Here is a 20115-nt window from a genome sequence, read left to right on the forward strand (position 1 = left end):
GCTTACTATATATATCTTCAGCCTTAATTATTGTTATTGATATAAAGTTTTTTATCAAAATAAATCTTTAGTAAATTTAGTTCAAGCAAATAATATAAGTCTATGATAAAATAAATATATTATGCATATTTTTTATATTTTAGTCCTCTTAATTATTTAATTTAGGGTATATTTCTGACATGGCTCTTCATTGGATCAATATTTCTTACTTGGAAAAGTCAATGCTTCTCTATTACCGTTAAACATGTGTTTTCCAAAATGTCCTTCCACAAAATCTATCTGCTAGAACAACAAAATCCAACATCAATATTAGATAAAATTAAGCTGGACTAAAAACCATCTGTAGCTTATTGTTTAACTTAATAATACGATATTGGACCACTTTCCTTGCAATAACTTTATTAAATGGCCTTCTCATAAATTTAGTAGTAGTTTTCCTGATAGTTTTACCATGAACATCAATTAATTTATGGGCAGCAAGAGAAGCACTTTAACACTTCCAGGCATCAAGGAATTCCCTAAACTCCACTAGAGCATTTGCCTTTCGTAGTTTCCTTTTCAAGGAAATCATTTTCTCCGCCCCCACTCGGCTGTCCTTGTTGCCTTTGGCTTGGCTGGGAAAATCAAGGAAAGGATACAGTTTGAGCAAAATAAATTGAATTTAGTGCTTATGTCCTGACATTCGCTTTTAATTTCATTTGGTCTTAAGCCAAGCCACCCTGAAAACAAACACGGCCCCTTTTATCTGCCCCCCTGCAAATAGAAGGAGGTAAGTCCATGGGCGGCGGTGGAAAATGGCAAACGATTCGCTGGTTCGCGTTTAATTTGCCACAGTTTCCACAGCGTTTTCCGTTGTTGTTTCTGCTGCTCTCGCTCGCTTAGTTTGTTTGATTGCCTCGGTTGCGAATGCATTTTGCACTGACAGCTAGACCACACCCAATATTCGCTGCCGCAAATACACTGGCAAAAAATAGTCAAGCCAATAAAAATAAATAACTGATAAATATATAAGGAAATAAATACAGGCTGAGATAGTGTATTCTTTATTTTGTTTTTTAATTAAACATCCTAGCACTACATAAATACCTGTCATTTATTGTGCTAGTCATAAGCAAGTAATTGAAATAAAAATTAAATTATTATGCTAGATTCGACTACATATTGGAATAAAATTCGATTTATAGCTTAAGTATTTTAAAATATAATACTTGTGTCTTACATAAGCATAAAAATATTATAATTACATTTATAACTTTAATATTTTTAAATTTTATATAATTGTATGTGCAACAAATACCTAAAAAAAATATGTATTGCAGGAAACATTTTTTGTACTGTGCCTAAAATAATATTATCTACAGTATAGCTATATTATAAAGTAGAACAAGTAGAGTGACTTTAAAAAAACGTAAAATTAAAACTAAAATATCTGCAATGCTTTTTTTTTTGGATCATTGGACATTACAATATTAATGCACAAACTCAGTGATAATTTACATTGTTTTTCTCAGTGCAGAAACAGAAGCAACCGCACACATCCTGAGGGCAAGATATCCTTTCTGAAATCCGCAGTTTAATTACGGCATTTCCAGCCGGTAATTCGGTTAGCGCTTCCTGGTTATGATTTCTAATTGGCATTAAAAGTGAATCGGAGAAATACCTTCGATATAAGCTGGCCGAGTTGCATCTCAGTTACTATAGAATCACTCCACCCATGTCAGTCTCGTATTCGGTCAGCCAAAACTCTTCTGTTCGAGTGCGAGTGCGAGTCCTTATCGATATGGGCTCGGCTATGTGCATTGCTGCCGCAGACAATGCACAACTCAACTCTTTCAACAATGTGGCACATTGGAAGTACAAAATGCATAAATCATTTTGCCCGCTCCTCTTGCAGCAAACTACTTTTGCATGCGGCACCAAAACATAAATGTTTAAGCGTGTTTTGTTCTGTTTTGTTTTACCCATAATGAAAGATACGCACACCCAGCACTCACACACACGCTCTATGGGAACACCCAGAATGCCATTCACATCTCGAAACAATGTGCAGGAGGCTGAGCAGCCACGAACATTTTGTTGCACAAAACTTTCAATGGGGGTAAATCTGTTCAACAAAATCGATGCACAATAAATTTCGTTGCAACATTTTTGCGACTGGAATAAAGTCTATCGAGCATGTGGAATGGCCGGGAATCCCAGCCCCAAGCCCCGAACTCAGAACCCTCCATGAATTCAGAGCAGTGCGGTGCAGTGCAGCTGTCCTCGTTTCTAGGTTGAGGTCTAAGGATTATCAATGTGGATTTTGATGTATTACAAGTCCTGGCAAGCTCATTGATATGCAACAGCAATCGGGACTGAGCTGCTCTGTAACCGCCGCCAGAGGACCACTGCCATTGGTTCTAATAGAATAGAAGTTGAATCAAAGTGGGTTACTTCCATGGGGACATCAGTTTAAAAGAGAGCCAAAAAGCAGCTTATTTCCTTTTTTTAAATCAATAAGCCCTACGAAAATAGTGTAGCCTTTTTTACAATATGCTTATCCAAAATCCCCAGTTAAACTATTAATATATACAAAACAAATGTTAATTCATATAGTGTGATGTTGATTAAAGCTGTTGTATTTTGTTAAATAGACATATTAAAGATATGATAAAGTATATATTCGTTACTATGGTATTTAATATAAAATATTGATTGCATGCCAGAACAACCCTTTATAGTCAATATATAAGAAAGATTGGCAAAACCAAGCCTTATATTGAAACATTATTAATGGTAACAAGGATTATTAAGGGTTTTAACATGTATGTTAAGCAAAGATTTTTCCAAAACGCAAGTTCTTATAGCTTTTATTTCTTGGTTGTACAATAAGCTTAACAAATGATTATCCAAAATCCTCAATTAAACTATTATCAGCCTAATATTTACAAAGCAAAAGTTAATAAACATACTGCGATGTTGATTAAACAGTTTTAATTTGTTAAGTAGAATTAAATAAATAAATTAAATAATTAAGTTAATAAAATAAATTAAATATATAAACTATTTATTCTTCATGATGGTATTTAATATAAAATATTGTTTGAATGCCAAAACAATACCTTATAGCCAAAAAACTAGGAATAAAACATAATATATGTATATAATAAAATGTCAAAGACATGCCTTAATTTGAAACATTATTAATGCTTATACGGATAGTTTAGGGGTTTATCCAAGTCCGAAAATCGAAGCACCTTTTTTTTATATTTAGAAAAAAACCATTTTACCTGCGATGCTTTGGGGAGATACATTTTTAAAATATGTACATGTTCCCGTCGAAAGCTGGTAACCAACAAATCAGGATCCGATGGCCGGTTAGCTCCACACCCAGATTGCCACCTGATGGCACCATGATTGGCCTTAAGCTGCATTTGTCTTTGACCAACACACCGATGCGAATGCATGTCCATGGTTCAACCAGCAGGTCGTCACGCGCTTTTGGCATAAATTATCCATGGCATATGTGCCATAGCCGTGTTGCCAGCATGGCTCTATAAAAAAGAGCTCGCCGCCTTGCAACGACCATTGCAACTGGCTGTTCGATCCCTCGCCAATCTATCGTGTCATGTCAGCAGCTGCTGTGTTTAATTTACGCTCCCCCCGCTAAAACACAGGTAAATCCCGTAAAGCGTATCCACAATGCACAATACAACACCGCCGTAGTGCATCCATATCCATACAAATGGCCAAAGCACACGGGCGGGAAAATGTGGGGGGGGGGTTTAATATGTGTATGCATCAGATATCAACGCCATTATTTGTGTTTTGCTTCCACTGATGTTGCTATTTGTGTTGCCTCTGCTGTGCGTTCTATTGAATAAGCGGGCTGCGTAACTGGGTTAATTTATATATATCGCTTGCGGGCTAAGCTGTTGATATATAATATTCGGTTATAAATTGTGGGCATGGTGGCGTGATCTCAACGGAACTCGATTAAAGCCCAGTGCATCTACTACTAAGTTTGCATCTCTTCAGTTTTTTAAGTTGGGAAAATTGTTTCAACTATGTAGGTCAAAGTTCAAAAAAGACTCGAATGTCAAGTGCTGTAAAATTGCACTGCTTGTCTACCTTTCATAGCCCCTTCCTCGTGATTTTCTTTATTTCGCAAATATATAGGAGATTCTTTATAAATAAATTTTTGTCTCCTTTGCCTGCCAGCCTGTTGTGCCCTTCCAAACTGAGTGACTGACTATAAAGAATCGCGGCCTGCAGAGCTGAGTCTGACTGAAAACAAACTGTAGAAGGAAACCAGGAAAGGGAAATCTCACCCAAAACGAAATATTGCTACACTCAGAAAAAAAATCAAGTATTTCGTGCTTGAACCTAGTATTTTCGGTGTCAAAACTTCGCCAAGCATGGAAAATACAGAACGCGAGAACAAAATACTACTTTTGAGCACGAATTTTCAAGACCGAAAATACTAGATTTAAGAACCTTTCGGTCTTCAATCAAGAATGAATAATTCTTAAATCAAGTCATATTTGGACTAAAAACAAGAACGATTTAATAATAAAGTAAGAAATTTGCAGGCATGATTTAAGGACGAATAATTCTTAAATCAATATATAAATATTATGAAACTAAAATGAGTTTTTATTTTATGCTAGTAAGAGAAATAAGTATTGGAAACTGAAACGAAATAAACGAGATATATATAAATAACATTAATATTTTAAGTTTACTTACGACTTGCCGCTCACGGGCATTAACACTACCTAATTTATGCGCCTTATATACTGAGTACTTTCAGAATAAACAGTTGGGAATTATTAGAGTTGGCAGACATAAAAACTCCAAAATGTGCTTAATATGAGAATTTTTTGAGCACGAACGTTCTTAAATGTTAAGCATGCAATTTTTCTTAAATCAAGGCTGTTTGTACTTGTTTTTAGCACGGTGTTTTTCCCTGAGTGTACCCTTATGAAAATTTAAAAAGTACTGAAAGGAAGAGAATTTATTTCCGAAATGTAAAATTCCTGGGACGAACAGATACAAGGATTAAGATATTGTAATAGGTTTGCTCCTTTAAAACTGTTTAAGAACTATGAAGGGTTATCCTTAACAGGGACTTTTCCATTCTATTAAAGAAATCATTGATATTTTAGAATAAAAAAGGCATTAGTGACTTAAAAGAATTCTTGGAATTCATAGTAATAATATTATTATAAATATTATTATTATTAGATGGTAAAAAGGTATAGATTTTTTGGGAATATTATTATTTGGTTGGTTAATATATTAAAAATATTGGCTGAAAATTGAAAGTCTATATCTTTACTATTTACGAATTTTTGAGTTTTAAAGGAAAGAATTTGTAAACGAGATTTTCTTAAAACATTTTTTTAAGAGCTATACTTAACATATCGAGCTATATAATGGCTCATATTGAAGATGAAATCCTCTCCCTGTTGATAGGAACTGGGTTTAATTGTTGTCCAAATAAGGAAAGCTATCAAGGTATTTAGTAGTAGTAAGCTAGTTTTCCAGAAAGGAACTAAGCCCCTTTTGAAGGGTATTAAAAGAAGACTCCCAACTTTCACTGCGAGATGGAAGAGCAGCATTTCTGTACAATAAACGGGCCAATTTTCAGTGCTCTCCAGACAGACAGAGACGGAGTGAGATGGGACCGGCAGACAGACATCTTGTCACATTTAGGGGCCAGGGAACAGTCACAGTCCAATGTCCAGTGTCCAAAGTCCAAAGTCCACTTAGGAGCAAAAAAACGGGAATGAAAAGCGCGACACAAATTGAAAACGAAATGCCCCAACTGATGCCAGAGAGTGAAATGCCTTGCTTATATTTATATCCCTCCCTTTTGCCCGCCCTCGTTCTCTAAATATTTTGATAAATTCTTAAATGGCTTAAATTGCAGTCCGCCAGTCGGGCAGTTGGCCGAGTGCAGGGCTGAGGACTGAGTACCCTTCGAGCGGCCTGCATGTGGAATTTAAGCAATTTTCCTGGCTAAAAAAGGACACCCAGTCCGGTCCCATCGAGTTCATTAATTTTATGCACATTGCCCTGCCAGTCACTCAGTCATCTGCAGCTTCCTGCCCGATTTGCTTCTTGGTCTCCTCACTCAAGAGCTCGGGCAATCAAATTAAAGCGTTCGACAATTCCGAATACCCCGTGCGGTTCATTGCGCTTCTACCCACTCCGACTTGGCCCAAATGACTCGAAGAGGAAAGGATCCGATCCGATTCGATCCTGAAACTGCCACTGGCAACTGCAAGTGACAACGAAACTTCAGTTGCACTTTTCGTTTTGATTGCATTTAATTTGGGTTAAAGCCCGTGCAAATGAGCTTTCCAATTGAGCGCCAATCAAATTGCCGGTGTCAGCATTTCACTGTAGGAACATCCACGCTCATTTTGCTTGCAATTACATTGCTTCAATGTTGTCGATGGGTTAAGAAAGTATCCAGCTTGTCTTTTATATTGGAATTTCTTTAGGCTGTAAAAATCTGCACCATTTTGGAGGAGAAAAAAACTAATGAGTATTTGTATGCATTTGTAAGGTCTTGAAAAGAAGTAAAACTGATGTCAGCTGGAATTGAAGGATGTTTATTATTATTATTATTATTATTATTAAAAAAAACATTTATTTAATAAATAAATAAAATACATTTTTTAAAGTTATCTAGTCAATTTATTAAACACAAAATTACACAATTTGTTCGACACAAGATATTAGCTTGAGTAAAATGTTTAAGATTAATGGTTGAAATGAAAGTTATAAGTTATATATATGCAACTCAAGTTACATATACTATGCAACTTCTCAAAAATGAATTTTTATATTTATTTAAAATCATTGGAAGAGTATTTGAATTGGTTTTTGGATAATTAAACAATTTAATTGTGAACAATATTAAAACAAAATAAAAATAAAGAAACATATACTTGTATACTCATAAAGTGAGTGAATGTAACTTTATAAATTAAAACCAAAATTATATGTTTTTAATAACTTCCGAAAACCAAAGCTCCATTCCATTTGAATTCCTCAAAAATTAATTTTTGTAATTTTATAATATAATATTTTATATATAAACACTTAACAAGTAGTCAAATTTATTTGAGCGGTTGCTGAAAGATATATATTTTGCTGATCAATATTAAATTAAGATATTAATCAATTTAAGGGTACATTTATACACACTTTTATATAATAAAAATTATTTACATTATATGAAACCTTTTGTTTTTGGTTTGACTAAAACATTAACGTTAAATGCTAAAATCAAAGTTATTTGTTTCAAAACTTTTAAAACCCAAGGCTTGCCTTCTTTTCACTTGAATTGCTCAAAAGCAGAGTAGGTCTAAGCCCGCAAAACATATGTCTCTGATGAGGGTTCGAAGGCAAATCTCTGGGGTATTAAATTAACAAGTTGCCAACAACCGAAGGAGGCGCGAACACTTTGCCAAGATTTTGACCAAGACGGAAACGCAACTGGGACAACTCCCGGCTTCCGGTTGCTCCTCTCTTCCTCTCTTCTACTCCATTTGTGTCCCTGTCGCCATCTCCGTCTCCTGTTGGTGTGGCTCTCTTCCACTTCCTGCTGCGTTTGCCAAGATTAGAGCCGCAATGGTCGCGACAAACAGGCACGAACTGGAAACTCTCACACACACACACTCACTACTTGAACCTATTTCCTTTTCCGGTTGGCTTTCTGAATACAATTAACAGTTTGCGGGCAAAATGGCCTGCCAAAAGGGGCAGGGGGGGGCTAAACAGGCAACTCACAAAAGCCTTTGCATAAATTATGAGCAGGGCCGCCAGATAAACGCGATAAATTATCGGACAGACATCGCCAAAGTGAGCCGAAAATGCAATCTGCTGCATTTCCACATGCTTTCCTTTGCATTATCCTTTGTTTGAGTGTCAAGAAAAAAGGACACACACGCTCGCACTCACACACACTCACAGCCCGTGTCAAAAGCACCCACACACACATGTTCTTTGTTTTGTCTTAAGTAGTAAACCGCCTCGCCTTGTTGTTTTCGTTGTTTTTGCCATTTTGCCGGTTCGCTTTTTATGGGCAACGCCTGACAGGAAGCGGAAGTTTCAACGCGCAGGCGGAAATTATTGTTTAGCTTTATTGTTTAGACTGCTTTAGAAATTTGTTTGCCAAATTATTTCTGTTCAGTCATCGCTTTTCGTAACGACGGCCGCTGCGTTCAGCAGTCCTAATTCGCTGGGCGTGTTTTATGCTCGCCAAATTTATGGATAGTCCGAGTGCGTATGTGTTTGTGCGCAAATGGAACCGCACACACAGATACTCACACACACACACGCATGGCGCTTAGACAATGCTGAGCCCATAAAATAACAGAAAACACAAGACCAACTCACATGCAGACAACAGCTTTGCATTCAAAATAGTTTTTGGCCAGGCAAGTTTATGGAAAAATACAGAGATTTTCACGCATGTCCTGGCAGACGGCAAATTTAAAGTCGAAAGTCTGCAGAATGCATATTTGCCTGGCCCTTCTATTTATGCTCGATTTAAGTTAGTTTCGCAAATATTTTGAAACTTAATTGTACAGCGTTTATGCTTTCACATTTATAGTTATTCCGTTTGCAAGCCAAACGTAAATTCTAAGCTTTACTCAAATTTACTTTCGTTTGCCTAACATGCACAAATCAATTTATTCAAATGGTATGAACTCAACTCTTTTTTATTCCGATTTGGCTTAAACAAGTTAGCAACATGAATAAAATAACTGCTCCTTTCCCTTACTTGAAACATTTTACTAAATCCTGATAAAAATTTATTAAAATTGTATGAACTCAAATCTATTTGGCTTAAACTAGTTAACAACATTTCTAAAATAATTTCTTCTTTATGTGATACATTTTATTTAATCCTTATTTAAATTCAATTTTAGTCTAAACAATTGGCTGCAAAAAAAAAAACTTTAGTTCTGCAAATAACGTAAATAAAATGTTAATTTTGAGGATTTTTTAGCTCCAACCTAGTGAAATTTGAATTTGCATTGTTCTCTCCTATAATCGATTTATTCAAATTTGAATTACCCCTCAAATTGCCCGCATAATTTAATTAATTTTAAGACCCTTAATAAATACAAAACTCATTTAATGATAAAAGTTATGTTTGGCATTAATAAAAGTCTGAAAAGCTTTCAAGGTAATTAAACATTTGTCACGCCAACAAGGCCGCCGCAAGAAGACAAAACAAATGCTCGAATAAAGTGTGGCTTTGATAAGGAAGGGGGCGGTGGTGGCAGAGGGGGCGGGGCAGGTGGCACCCAAATATACATGTTTATGCATGTGTGCATGGGGCATTCATAATATTTTTTAATGCATTTTAAAGGCACGCTTTCCGGGCGACAGGCAGGTAATGCAAAGATTATAAGCGCAAACAAAGGAGCACGGAAAACAAACCGGAAAGCTTCGCGCTTTCCTTTTAAGCAGAGAGCCTATTAAAATAAATTACAGTGCAGTTTTTTCTGTTTTGTTTTTTAACAGCAGCACGAGGAGGGTGTACAAAAAAAATATAAAACAAAGGAGGGGCTGGCAAAGTGTGTGTGTGGGCTTGGTGGGCGGGGCAGAAGGACTACGCACTGAATAATTCATGAATGTCGCCATCGCAGGCAGAGTGTAGTGTTATATTTAATAAGCTGCGGGAGGGGTGGTATTTTGGGGTGGTATTTCACACTGGGCAGCAGCTGAAAATCAGACACAAAGGGCATGACTATCAAAAATTCAAAAGTCCCGCCGCCACCGCTCAAAGTTGACAAATTCGTTGCCTACTTTCTGGGGTCCTGGGCCTCGTCCGCTGCTTTAACTTAATCATTTAATAAAACTTTTATGCTGACGATGCCAGCGCCGCCGACATCGATGTCGCCTCCTCCACTTCAATTACTTTTGTTGCCATTTATGTTTTTTTCCTTTTCGCTTTTCCCTGGTGTCGGTCGAAGGACACTTATTAGCCCTGTGTACTGTGCTGCCTTTTTATTTTTCGGGCATCTCGACCGCCCCTTTTGCCGCGCTCTTATATTTTAAAATTATGTCAATTTCTTTTGAGCTCAAAGCGCGAATATTCAGCGCATTGTCCTATGGTCCTGGGATGTCCTGGTTGGGGCACCGAGGCTCCTCAAGGATGCCTGTGCCTGAGCTGGCTGCAAAGGGTCGAGCGTTTAAGCTGATTGTGTGTTAATCGCGGTTAACTTGACGGCCGACGCCATAAAGAGGCCAAAGTTTAATTATAGCCTGTCGCTTGCTGAGAAAACTTTTGTCATAATTATTAAGTTGGCAGGGCTGAAAACCTTCTGGCTTAATAAAGCAGAAAGTTTGGGCACTACAAAGTACAATGTCTGTTTTAGGATGGATACATGTTTAGCACAATGTTGCTATTTACATTTAAATTATAAAATATTTAAAACTTTTAATCACAATATTTATTAAATTGCTAGAAATAATTGTGATGGGGTACTTAATAGGTTGAAGCTCATAAATCATAGCAGTTTTTCGCATCATTACAGGTTTTAATGTACATCAATTAATTATATTTAGCATCTTTTTAAATAAATCTCTTAAAATAAGTGATTTGCAATTTTCTGTAAATTTTTAAACTAACAAATGTTTAGTGACAGAGTACTATTTACATTAAAATAAGTACAAAATATGATACTAATAATACAAACTATTTTACTAATTTCCTTAGAGCCATAAATCTGAAAATATATTTTTAATTTTTAACATACCTACATCAATTACTTTATAATTTAACGATTAAATTTCACATTATAAAATATTTGTCCAATAAGCTCAATATATTTTCATCTGATTCAAAAACTTTGTGAGGCATTAATAAATATTTCAATTACTCTGCCCTTGAGTGTACTCACAGCGATGTTCTTTCTTTTTTTTCAAGCTGCCATCGTAAACTGTCGAAAAAATGTAAATGCTAAGAAATTCCCAGCATTCGGAGGAAATTCTACAAATCCTTGCCATATAAAATATGCAAATCCGGCTCACTTAGCTTCGCCCCCCGAGTAGTTTTCTCCATTTTCTCAGCGAGAATTCTTCCCCGGTGAGGCGGCGTAGAGACACACCTGAAAATAACTCAATGACTGCCACAAATTTGCCATTTTTATGCGACTCATAAATACTGGCAGCCATCAATGGCCCCAAGGCCTGGCTGTCTGTCCAGGGTTAAGAAGGGAAATGTGCAGAGGAAGCATGCCGATGCAGCTGAATGTTGTTGGGGAAATAAAAATAAAGCGGAAGCACAAGATGAGCAACGTCGCTTCTGCACATCACGCATACGCACCGTGGCACTTCGTGGACAAACATATGCAAAATCATCGACTCAGTATTTGCATACAAATGTCATACGTATGCCTGCGCTGCGGGTGTGTGTGTGTGAGAGTGTGGCAAGTATTTCTGTTGCAATTTCCGGCTACTATAACCGGAAGTGAAGCTGCTCAAAAATTCATGCAACCGTAAAAGGAGCAAAGTGCGCCAATAAGCAGAAGGAGAAACCAACGCTCGACAGTCGGCATTTCGCCGGTTGGCATTTCAATTTTTTGTTTCCTTTCGCAATACATATTTTTTATATTTTTTCCTCTGTGAAACACTCTTTGCATGTATTTCCCCAAGTCGCCAGAAATCGACGGGCGTCTTCGCAATTTACATATAAAATATTTTGTGCGAATTACACACACATTCGAGCATCAAGTGCTGGCATCGCATAAATCGCATTTGCCTGTGTATTTTCTTATTGATTTATGACGGAATTTTTAATAGTTTGGAAATGGTTGTCGATAAATATATTCTATTTATGCATTATTGCATTTCTTGAATCATAAATTCAATGCCACAGACACAGTCTTTTGATATATGTTGAAAAATGGCTTAAAATGTGAATCGCCAAGACCAGTTTTATTTTATTTATTTGGCTTGATAGAAATGAACAAAATGTTTATTCGGCTTTATTTTATTCGAATGTAACCGAAAAGTTTCCTCTTTTTTTTGGATAAATCTTTCATGTCCGCAGCCCTTTGCCAGCGAAATCAATTCACTTGTGAACAGAGCGACAGCCGACAGAAAGTGGAATGTTTGCCATAAGAATTGTTCGGGTTCGCGGCGTATTTAAATGGCCAGCCGTTTTTTTTTCGATTCGGACCTCAAACAAATCAGAGAAACGGAAATAATTAAATTTTTGGCGTTGCGAAAAATACAATTTTTCGCACGGTTGCCAGAAAAAACCATGGGAAAAATGCATCGAGTCCTGGGAGTCCTGTCCCTCTGCTGGTTTGGCTCCTTGTGCGAGAAACACGCCGGATGCCTATGAAATGCAGCTGCTGTGTAAAATGATTTTTGCTCCCTCATTCATTAAAAAACAATTAAATGTGCGACACGCGAACTTAATTACACTTTTATGTGGCCGGCTCGGATGACAACAAGCATGCTGCCAATGTCGGATCTCATGGGATGGGCTGGGATCTCGTCCCATCAGCCCACCATTTGTGGTTTTTAGTGCGTGCCCGTCGCGGAAAACTCTTCTACTTGAATATTTTATGGCCTTGCATCGGACCACGGACCCAGGGCATCTCCATGGGAATCTCCATGGGCATCAAACAATTTGTATAATCAACAATTAAAGTGCGGATCGGCTCGTGGCCGCGCATTAAGTGAGCATTGTCGGGCCGCCCCCCATTTTCCGCCCACTCATCAGCATCAGCCTGAAGGCAGATTTTCCAATTTGTACTGGCAGCAAATTGCAAAGTTTTGTTTTGCGGTTGTTTCCATCTCGCCGGGAAACGGAAAACGAAAAACACAGACAAGGCAACGCGTTTTCGGACGGCTGTAAACTTCAATTGCGCGTTAAAAATCGCCCCCCTCCCAGTCTTAACCCATTAAAACATGCCCTGTGCCGCGTATCTCGTTGTTATTAATGGCATTAATTAAAAATTAAAATTTGTTACAAACCCGTTTAACGCCGCTTTTGTCTGGAATTTTCGTAAGACATAAATTGCTTGAAATGCTGTCTGAGATTCTGTGATAATGGAATTATTTCGGCATTCGTTTCATATTTTTGACATTTCGCCAGGACTTATAGGTATTCCCGTCAAGTTATTTTTTTCACAATGCGAAATTTCGCGTGCCAAACTTTTCATATAAGGCCTAAAAATTAAGCCAACCCACACATGCTTTTCAATTCTGGTAAATACACTGATAGAAAATGGAAAAGAAAAACCAAATACCTGCATATGGAATTAAACATTTCGTATTAAAATATACAAAACATATTTATGAGTGTTTAAAACGTAATAAATTCATATATATTATTTTAAAATACTTAAATCATGGTAGGAAATATTAGTTAATGATGGTCATATTTACTTTAAATATTATACTTCATTAATAACAATTCCAAATTAAAACCAAATTTGAAATCATAAAATCACTAATAAACAATAGTTTTGCTGTTAGCCATATTAACTTTAAATATTGTACGTCATAAAAAACAATTCCATAGCAAAATCAAATTTTAAAATCTTAAAATCACTAAAAAACAATAGTTTCGATGTTATATTTACTTAAAATATTATACGTCACTAAAAACGATAGTTTTATATTAAAATCAAATTTTAAAATCTTCAAATTAAATACAACTATTAAATTAAATATATTTCATATTTAAAGTAAACAATAACCGCAATGGATTAAAAACTTTCCAAAGAATACTTAAATTAACAAGGAAGAACGCTATAGTCGAGTACCTCGACTATCAGATACCCGTTACTCAGCTAAAGGGACCAAAGGAAAATGGAGATATGCAAGCAGCAAAGCGAGATTGAAATGCGCCACCTACCGGCGGTAGACAGATTTAAGCGTTGTGGGCGTTAGAGTGGGCGTGGCAAAGTTTTTTTTGGATTAATCGATAGGTATTGACGAGACCAATACATTTCAGTTAACATTTTTTATCTAGCATAAAAATTGTGGGCGCCATAGATTTGGGCGGTTTGTGGGCGTTAGAGTGGGCGTGGCATATTCGCGTAACAAACTTGCGCTGCGCTCAAGCCTAAGGAATCTAAATCTGAAGTCCCGTTTCTCTATCTTTGATATTTTCCGAGATATCCGCGTTCATATTTACGATTTTTTGAAGTTTGTGAGCGGTTTGTGGGCGTTATAGTGGGCGTGGCAAACTTTTTTTTGGGTCAATCGATAGGTATTGATGAGAACAAGACATTTCAGTTAAAATTTTTATTCTAGCATGAAAACTGTAGGAGCCACAGTTTTGGGCGGTTTGTGGGCGTTAGAGTGGGCGTGGCACTCTGCTGAAACAAACTTGCGCTGCGTAAGAAGCTCAGGAATCTGCACGCCTAATCTCAATAGCCTAGCTCTTATAGTTTCCGAGATCTCAGCGTTCATCCGGACGGACAGACAGACGGACAGACGGACAGACGGACAGACGGACAGACGGACAGACGGACAGACGGACATGGCTAGATCGACTCGGCTAGTGATCCTGATCAAGAATATATATACTTTATGGGGTCGGAAACGCTTCCTTCTGCCTGTTACATACTTTCCGACGAATCTAGTATACCCTTTTACTCTACGAGTAACGGGTATAAAAATGAAGTCCTTGGACTTACTACGTTTTTTTTCAGTGTATACATACATATTTATATATATCCAGGGTACAAACACGCGCAGCTCAAAATCATGGCGAACATTTCAGGAGCCGACAACTAAGCTTCGCGGCTTTTGGTTTTTGTCAGCGCAAGAAATCCCAAAATTAAATAGAAAATAATTTGATTTATGCCTGTGTGCAGACCATTCCAGTGTGTATACACACTTTTGGCTGATTAGCCATTGTTATTCTTGAATATTTACGACCAGGAGATGGTCGAGAATCAGCCGGAATGGGTGCAATAACCTCTCATTAATCCAGTTAGACATGAGACATCAAGTATCACGCATACGCAGTGTGGACCCTGCCAGCACAGCATGATTTTTGCTGCCACTTCATTAGACATCGCAGCCTCTGCAGCCCCCAAATGGGAGACTTTTATTTATACATTTATTTATCGGACATTTATCATGAAATTACTGTAATAACTTGGCGTGCCTTGATTTATGCTGGAAAATTATTTCCACTTGTTTTTCACCGCCCCCCGGCAGAAGGTCTGCTTTCAATTATGTCCCTGGCTCTGTGTCCTTCGTTTGGGATTCCTTGTGCATGGATTTTCGATGATGGAATCACACGAACTGCGGTCAAATCGCACGCACGCCTGGCTCGGCAACATTTAGCCAACTGATTTGTCGCCATTCATTGAAGTTGTCATTGTTGCTCTCGGGGTGGTTTTCGCTTTTCCCGGCCTTTTTGATGATGACAAAGGAGCTGCTGGCTGGCGAATCTGCTGCTGGTAAGCTGCTCTGTCTTGTTAGCGATGTGCCCACCCAGCATGTGTGAGATTTCCGGCGCTAGGATTTATGGCGGAAAATATATCACAAAGTTTTCTGCGCTTAAGTTGGTTACCATTAAGAGAAAGACTCTTTTCGGAAATGTTCTTTGGCCTCTCTACTTTCGCCTTTTCTATTATACCAAACGAAATAAAAGCTTTCCTATATCAAATCATTCCAAAGCAATCCAAAATTCTTTAATAAATATTCTACTGTGTGTACTATTTTTTATGCTTTACTATAAACTAATGACTTGTGTATTTCAACATTTTATGAACTCATTAGTTTTGGAAACCTATCTTATCTACTCCATTTCCTTAAATGTACTCCAATACAATATTATAACTAACACATATAAACATTTTAGCGAAAAAAAATATTTTGACCAAGTAGTCCAAAATTCTTTAATATTCGAACACTTTCTACTATATTTGTTATGTTTTTAAGCTTATAGCTACTATAAGCTAATAACTAAAGTATTTTCACATTGAATGATTTTAGATTAAAACCATTCTAAAATACTAAGGAACACAATTTTAATATTATGATCATAAATACCTTTTTAATCATATCTTTAAGTATACTCATAATAAGAGGATATAACTATGGAGAATCTAACTTTTTAATTAACAAAAGTATGTAAATCTTTTATGATGATATTTAACCCACGTTTTTATTATACGTATACCACTAACAGAGGCCAATATATTTAATATTCATAACAAATGACGTAGAAATAAGTTTAACAACTTTGGGTTCCATAATCATTCATGAAAGTTCTTTAATTACCGATACACCCGAATTCGACGTTAGTACCGATGATTCCCCCCATATAATAAATAGCAAATAGGTCATTCAAGTTTGTCGGATGGAAAGTTGCATCGTGGAACCATTTCCTTCTAAATAAAATTGGGAAGTGGCATCGAGGAACCATAACCTGCTTAATGCTATTTATAAAATTCATAAAAAAAATAAACTTAAGTATTATAAGCACACTAAACTTATATCTTATAGTAATATCTTAATAAATAGGATATAACTAACGAATATTTATATATATATTTTAATGAACCAGAAATATTTTACGATGTTATTTAACCTATGTTTCTATTATTCATACATATAACAAATAAAATAAGTTTAATAACTTCGAGTACCATAATAATTTATGAAAGTTCTTTAATTACAGATACCCCCATATAGGGCATTAAAGCACTGAATAAAAACCCTGTCATCCGTCGGTTGGGAAGTGGCATCGAGGAACCATGGCTAAATGCCATTTTTAAATATAAATATTATATACATAGTTTCATACATTCATATTTCATATCGTTTAATATACTCTTAATAAAATGTTATATAACTATCGAATATTTAAATATATAATAATATATAAAAGTTCTTTAATTACTTATACCCCCGAATTCCCCGTTAGTACCGATGGACCCCCCATATACATAGGCCATTAAAGCACTGAATAAAAACCCTGTCATCCGTCGGATGGGAAGTGGCATCGAGGAACCATTACCTGCCCCAATAAAAGCTGAGTGGGCCTGTCGCCATGTGACTACGGTAATAACGACGGCATAAAATTCGTAGGAAAGGAGAATCAAAGCGCAAAAACAAGAGAGTTCCCCGAATGGGTGGGAAAAACAGAAAAGAGAACGAGAGAAACGGGGCATCAAATTGACTTAATTCCCTATTGTTGTTTTGGTTTTTCCCGTTATTCTTTTTTATCCACTTACAGGGGGTGGAGTTAAACAGCTGATTTGGCCTAAGAGAGAGGGAGAGCGAAAGCTTCGAATGGGTTCCACTTCCAGGGACTTCAGCCGCTCTGGGAGCAGCAAAGAGAGTGTTGTGTTTAGAGCTTAACCCACATTGCCGAAGGACCTGAAGCCTGGCCCGCGACGAACGGCATCTTCAGTCGTTGGAATACACTCGTGCGTCGTGGTCACAACTGAAATCCTTCCGTTGCCGGAAATCTGCACGTGGCAAGCCAAAACGGTACTTGGTCCTTTTCTCTCCACTCCTCTCCTCGCGGTGTGCGTGCGTGTGTGTGTTGGACTTCGCGGCTGTGTGGGTGTATCATCGCAAGCTGTAAATGTGAGCAATTGAAAATGTGTTTCAGGCAGAAGTTGTCCTTTTATCTATGCGAAATTAAAGCGAAACGACAAACACATCTACGTTTTCCTGTCTCTCTGTCTCTCTGTGTGTGTGTGCGTGAAATGTAAATGTATGCCAAGGCTTAAGAAACCGTTAGGAGCCGCGTCATCTTCTCTTTTGTCTGCTGCCTTGCGGCATTTCTTCGTCTTTATTTATTTTACGCTTTTTCCAGTCTCACACTTTCTTTTTTGTTGCGTAGAATACCGTTTGCGGAATACCGAAAAAAGTACACTTTTGATGGGAATATAACGTTGGCCACATCGCTCACATTCCACTTAACGGTCATTGACGCCCCCCCCCCCCCCCCAATTTTTTTGAGAGCGGGTCCTTAAAATTGCATGCCTTTATTTGCCCAGCACGACTTGCATGCAATTAGGCTCTTGTAAGCTTAATCGTCGTGAATGGAATAATTAAGCCAGGCAAAAGCCAACGACACCGTAACCCCCAAAAGTAGGCAAGCAAAAGTTTCAATTGTTGGCAGTTCCAGTCAAGGATTGCAATTATAAGCCACTTTCAGCTGACAATTTAGTCATTTTGCCTTAATTTGCTTATTTCATTCACAATTATTATGATTTCTTAAAATAGTTTTTATCTCATGAAAACATGTTAAAAGGTCAGTCATTTTGTTCTGTTAATAATTAAGATACATTTATATTATTACCATATTTCATATATTATTGTTTCTATACGTATGCAAATACACATTTTATTTGTTTGTTTCAAATGGATTATTATTTTTATTTTTACCAGTTTTGTTTATATCTAAGATATATTTATTTTATTACCATATTTCATTTAGTATTGGTTCGATATGTATGTAACAACATATTTTATTTAGATTATTCCAAATGGATAGATATTGGGATATATAAACATACAATCAAGGGTAGTCATTAGGCTTTCATTTTATTTAGCATTATTTTATTTTCATGAAATTATGCACCCGCATATTATTTTCTTTATAATCGAATCTCTTTATATATTACCTTGGTTTATTTATTATTGAACATTCCTAATATCATTTATTTGCCTCCAATTAGTGTGCCTTTTCAAGCACTTTTGGTTATATGCGCTTTCCGTTTCCCCATAACAATTAAAAATAAACATTTGGTTGATTTTATTTTCATTAGGGTTAAAGAGACCCATAAAACGGTTTCCTATTGATCCCTAGTTATGCCATCGGTCAAAAACTAGGCCAGAACTTAATACCTGCCAAATAAAAACAGTCAATCAAAAAAATAAATTGAATTTTTACAACAAGGTGTGTGCCCTGTTGTTTTAATTTCATCGGTAAAAACGGTTTCCATACATGAATAATGAAATCTGAGAATTCGCCTTGTTGATACAAAAAAGTAGTGAATCTTTTATAAACATGCCAGAATAAAAAACGAGGATAAAAATAGCGCACTCTTATTTATTTAAAGCCAAATAAACCAAATTAAAAGGAAAAGAAAGCACAGCGGCAGTTTTAAATATAAATGAAACCCCCATTTTTAAAAACCAAAAACAAAAATTGAAATAAAACAAACAAAAAATGTAGCAAACGAATCAATTTTCAACAAAGGATCTAACAAAAACGGAAAGCGACGATAGCGAACAAAGGCAAATAAATGCTGAATCCTGTGAAAAGTGAAAGCAATTGACATTCGCCTCAAAACATGAAATGAAATATTTTTCGGTGCAGGATATATGAAAAATCAACAGAACGGTTTCCCAATACTATATGCCAATAAGTGTGTGCGTGTGCAATTGTGTGAACACCTACAAAAGAAATAAAAAAGAGGAAATAGCAAATACAGAAGGAAAAAGGATACGCGACTGTCCCCATCTGACCGAATCCGAACTCGAGGATTATTATTTTCGCCAGCGGAGAAAACAATAAAACTGCCAGTGGTCATAAAAGCAGCAGTTATATACATGGATGCGTATATATATATAGATCAGTGACTTTCGGAAGGTAAGTCGAGCAGAAATAACCAAAAGAACATCACTGCCATAAGCTTAAGTTGTCAATTTCGACAAACCAGGATATGTCGAAAATAAATAATCGTGTCCACTTGCCCGGGGAGATCATCGAATGATTTACCCATCAAGGAAAATTCTGTTGCCTGCTCAGATCAATCACATTGTTGCCTAATTTACACAGCGTCAACAAAAATAAAATCAATTCAATGAAGATAAATGAGTTCAAAGTGAAAACCGAGCTGCCACACGCGTCTATATATAAACCTTATCCCCATACCACCTTGGTGGTCTCCACTTTCACTAGCGATTGGCAGCGGTAATCAGCGATTACAATGTCATGAATCTAAATCCAAGTCGCAACAAGGACGCCGCAGTCACGTGCGTGTTGGGTAAGGGCAGCCGCAGGACCTTCTCCATAAGACGCAGGTGTTGCGTCCTTCAGGATACCAGGAATAGGGATAAGAATAGGGCCATCGAGTGGCGACGACAAGGCGCTTCGTAAGA

General features: G+C 36.8%; 1 protein-coding gene across 5 annotated transcripts in view; it reads left to right on the plus strand.

Annotated features, from left to right (window-relative positions):
- The first annotated feature begins 17414 nt into the window (after positions 1–17414).
- The window catches only part of LOC119560329 (neuroligin 4-like), a 49074-nt gene continuing 46373 nt past the window's right edge, over positions 17415–20115 (plus strand). For 2 of the 5 annotated variants that reach the window (XM_037873719.1, XM_037873718.1), the window contains exons 1-2: positions 17421–17586; positions 19071–19603. The gene's annotated coding sequence lies outside the window, so the exon portion shown is untranslated. Of the gene's footprint in view, positions 17587–19070; positions 19604–20115 lie in introns of all 5 variants that reach the window. The other 3 variants (XM_037873714.1, XM_037873716.1, XM_037873717.1) reach the window with 3 other exon arrangements.

This window comes from Drosophila subpulchrella, unplaced genomic scaffold (assembly GCF_014743375.2).
Source record: "Drosophila subpulchrella strain 33 F10 #4 breed RU33 unplaced genomic scaffold, RU_Dsub_v1.1 Primary Assembly Seq354, whole genome shotgun sequence".
In the NCBI taxonomy this organism is placed as follows: domain Eukaryota; kingdom Metazoa; phylum Arthropoda; class Insecta; order Diptera; family Drosophilidae; genus Drosophila; species Drosophila subpulchrella.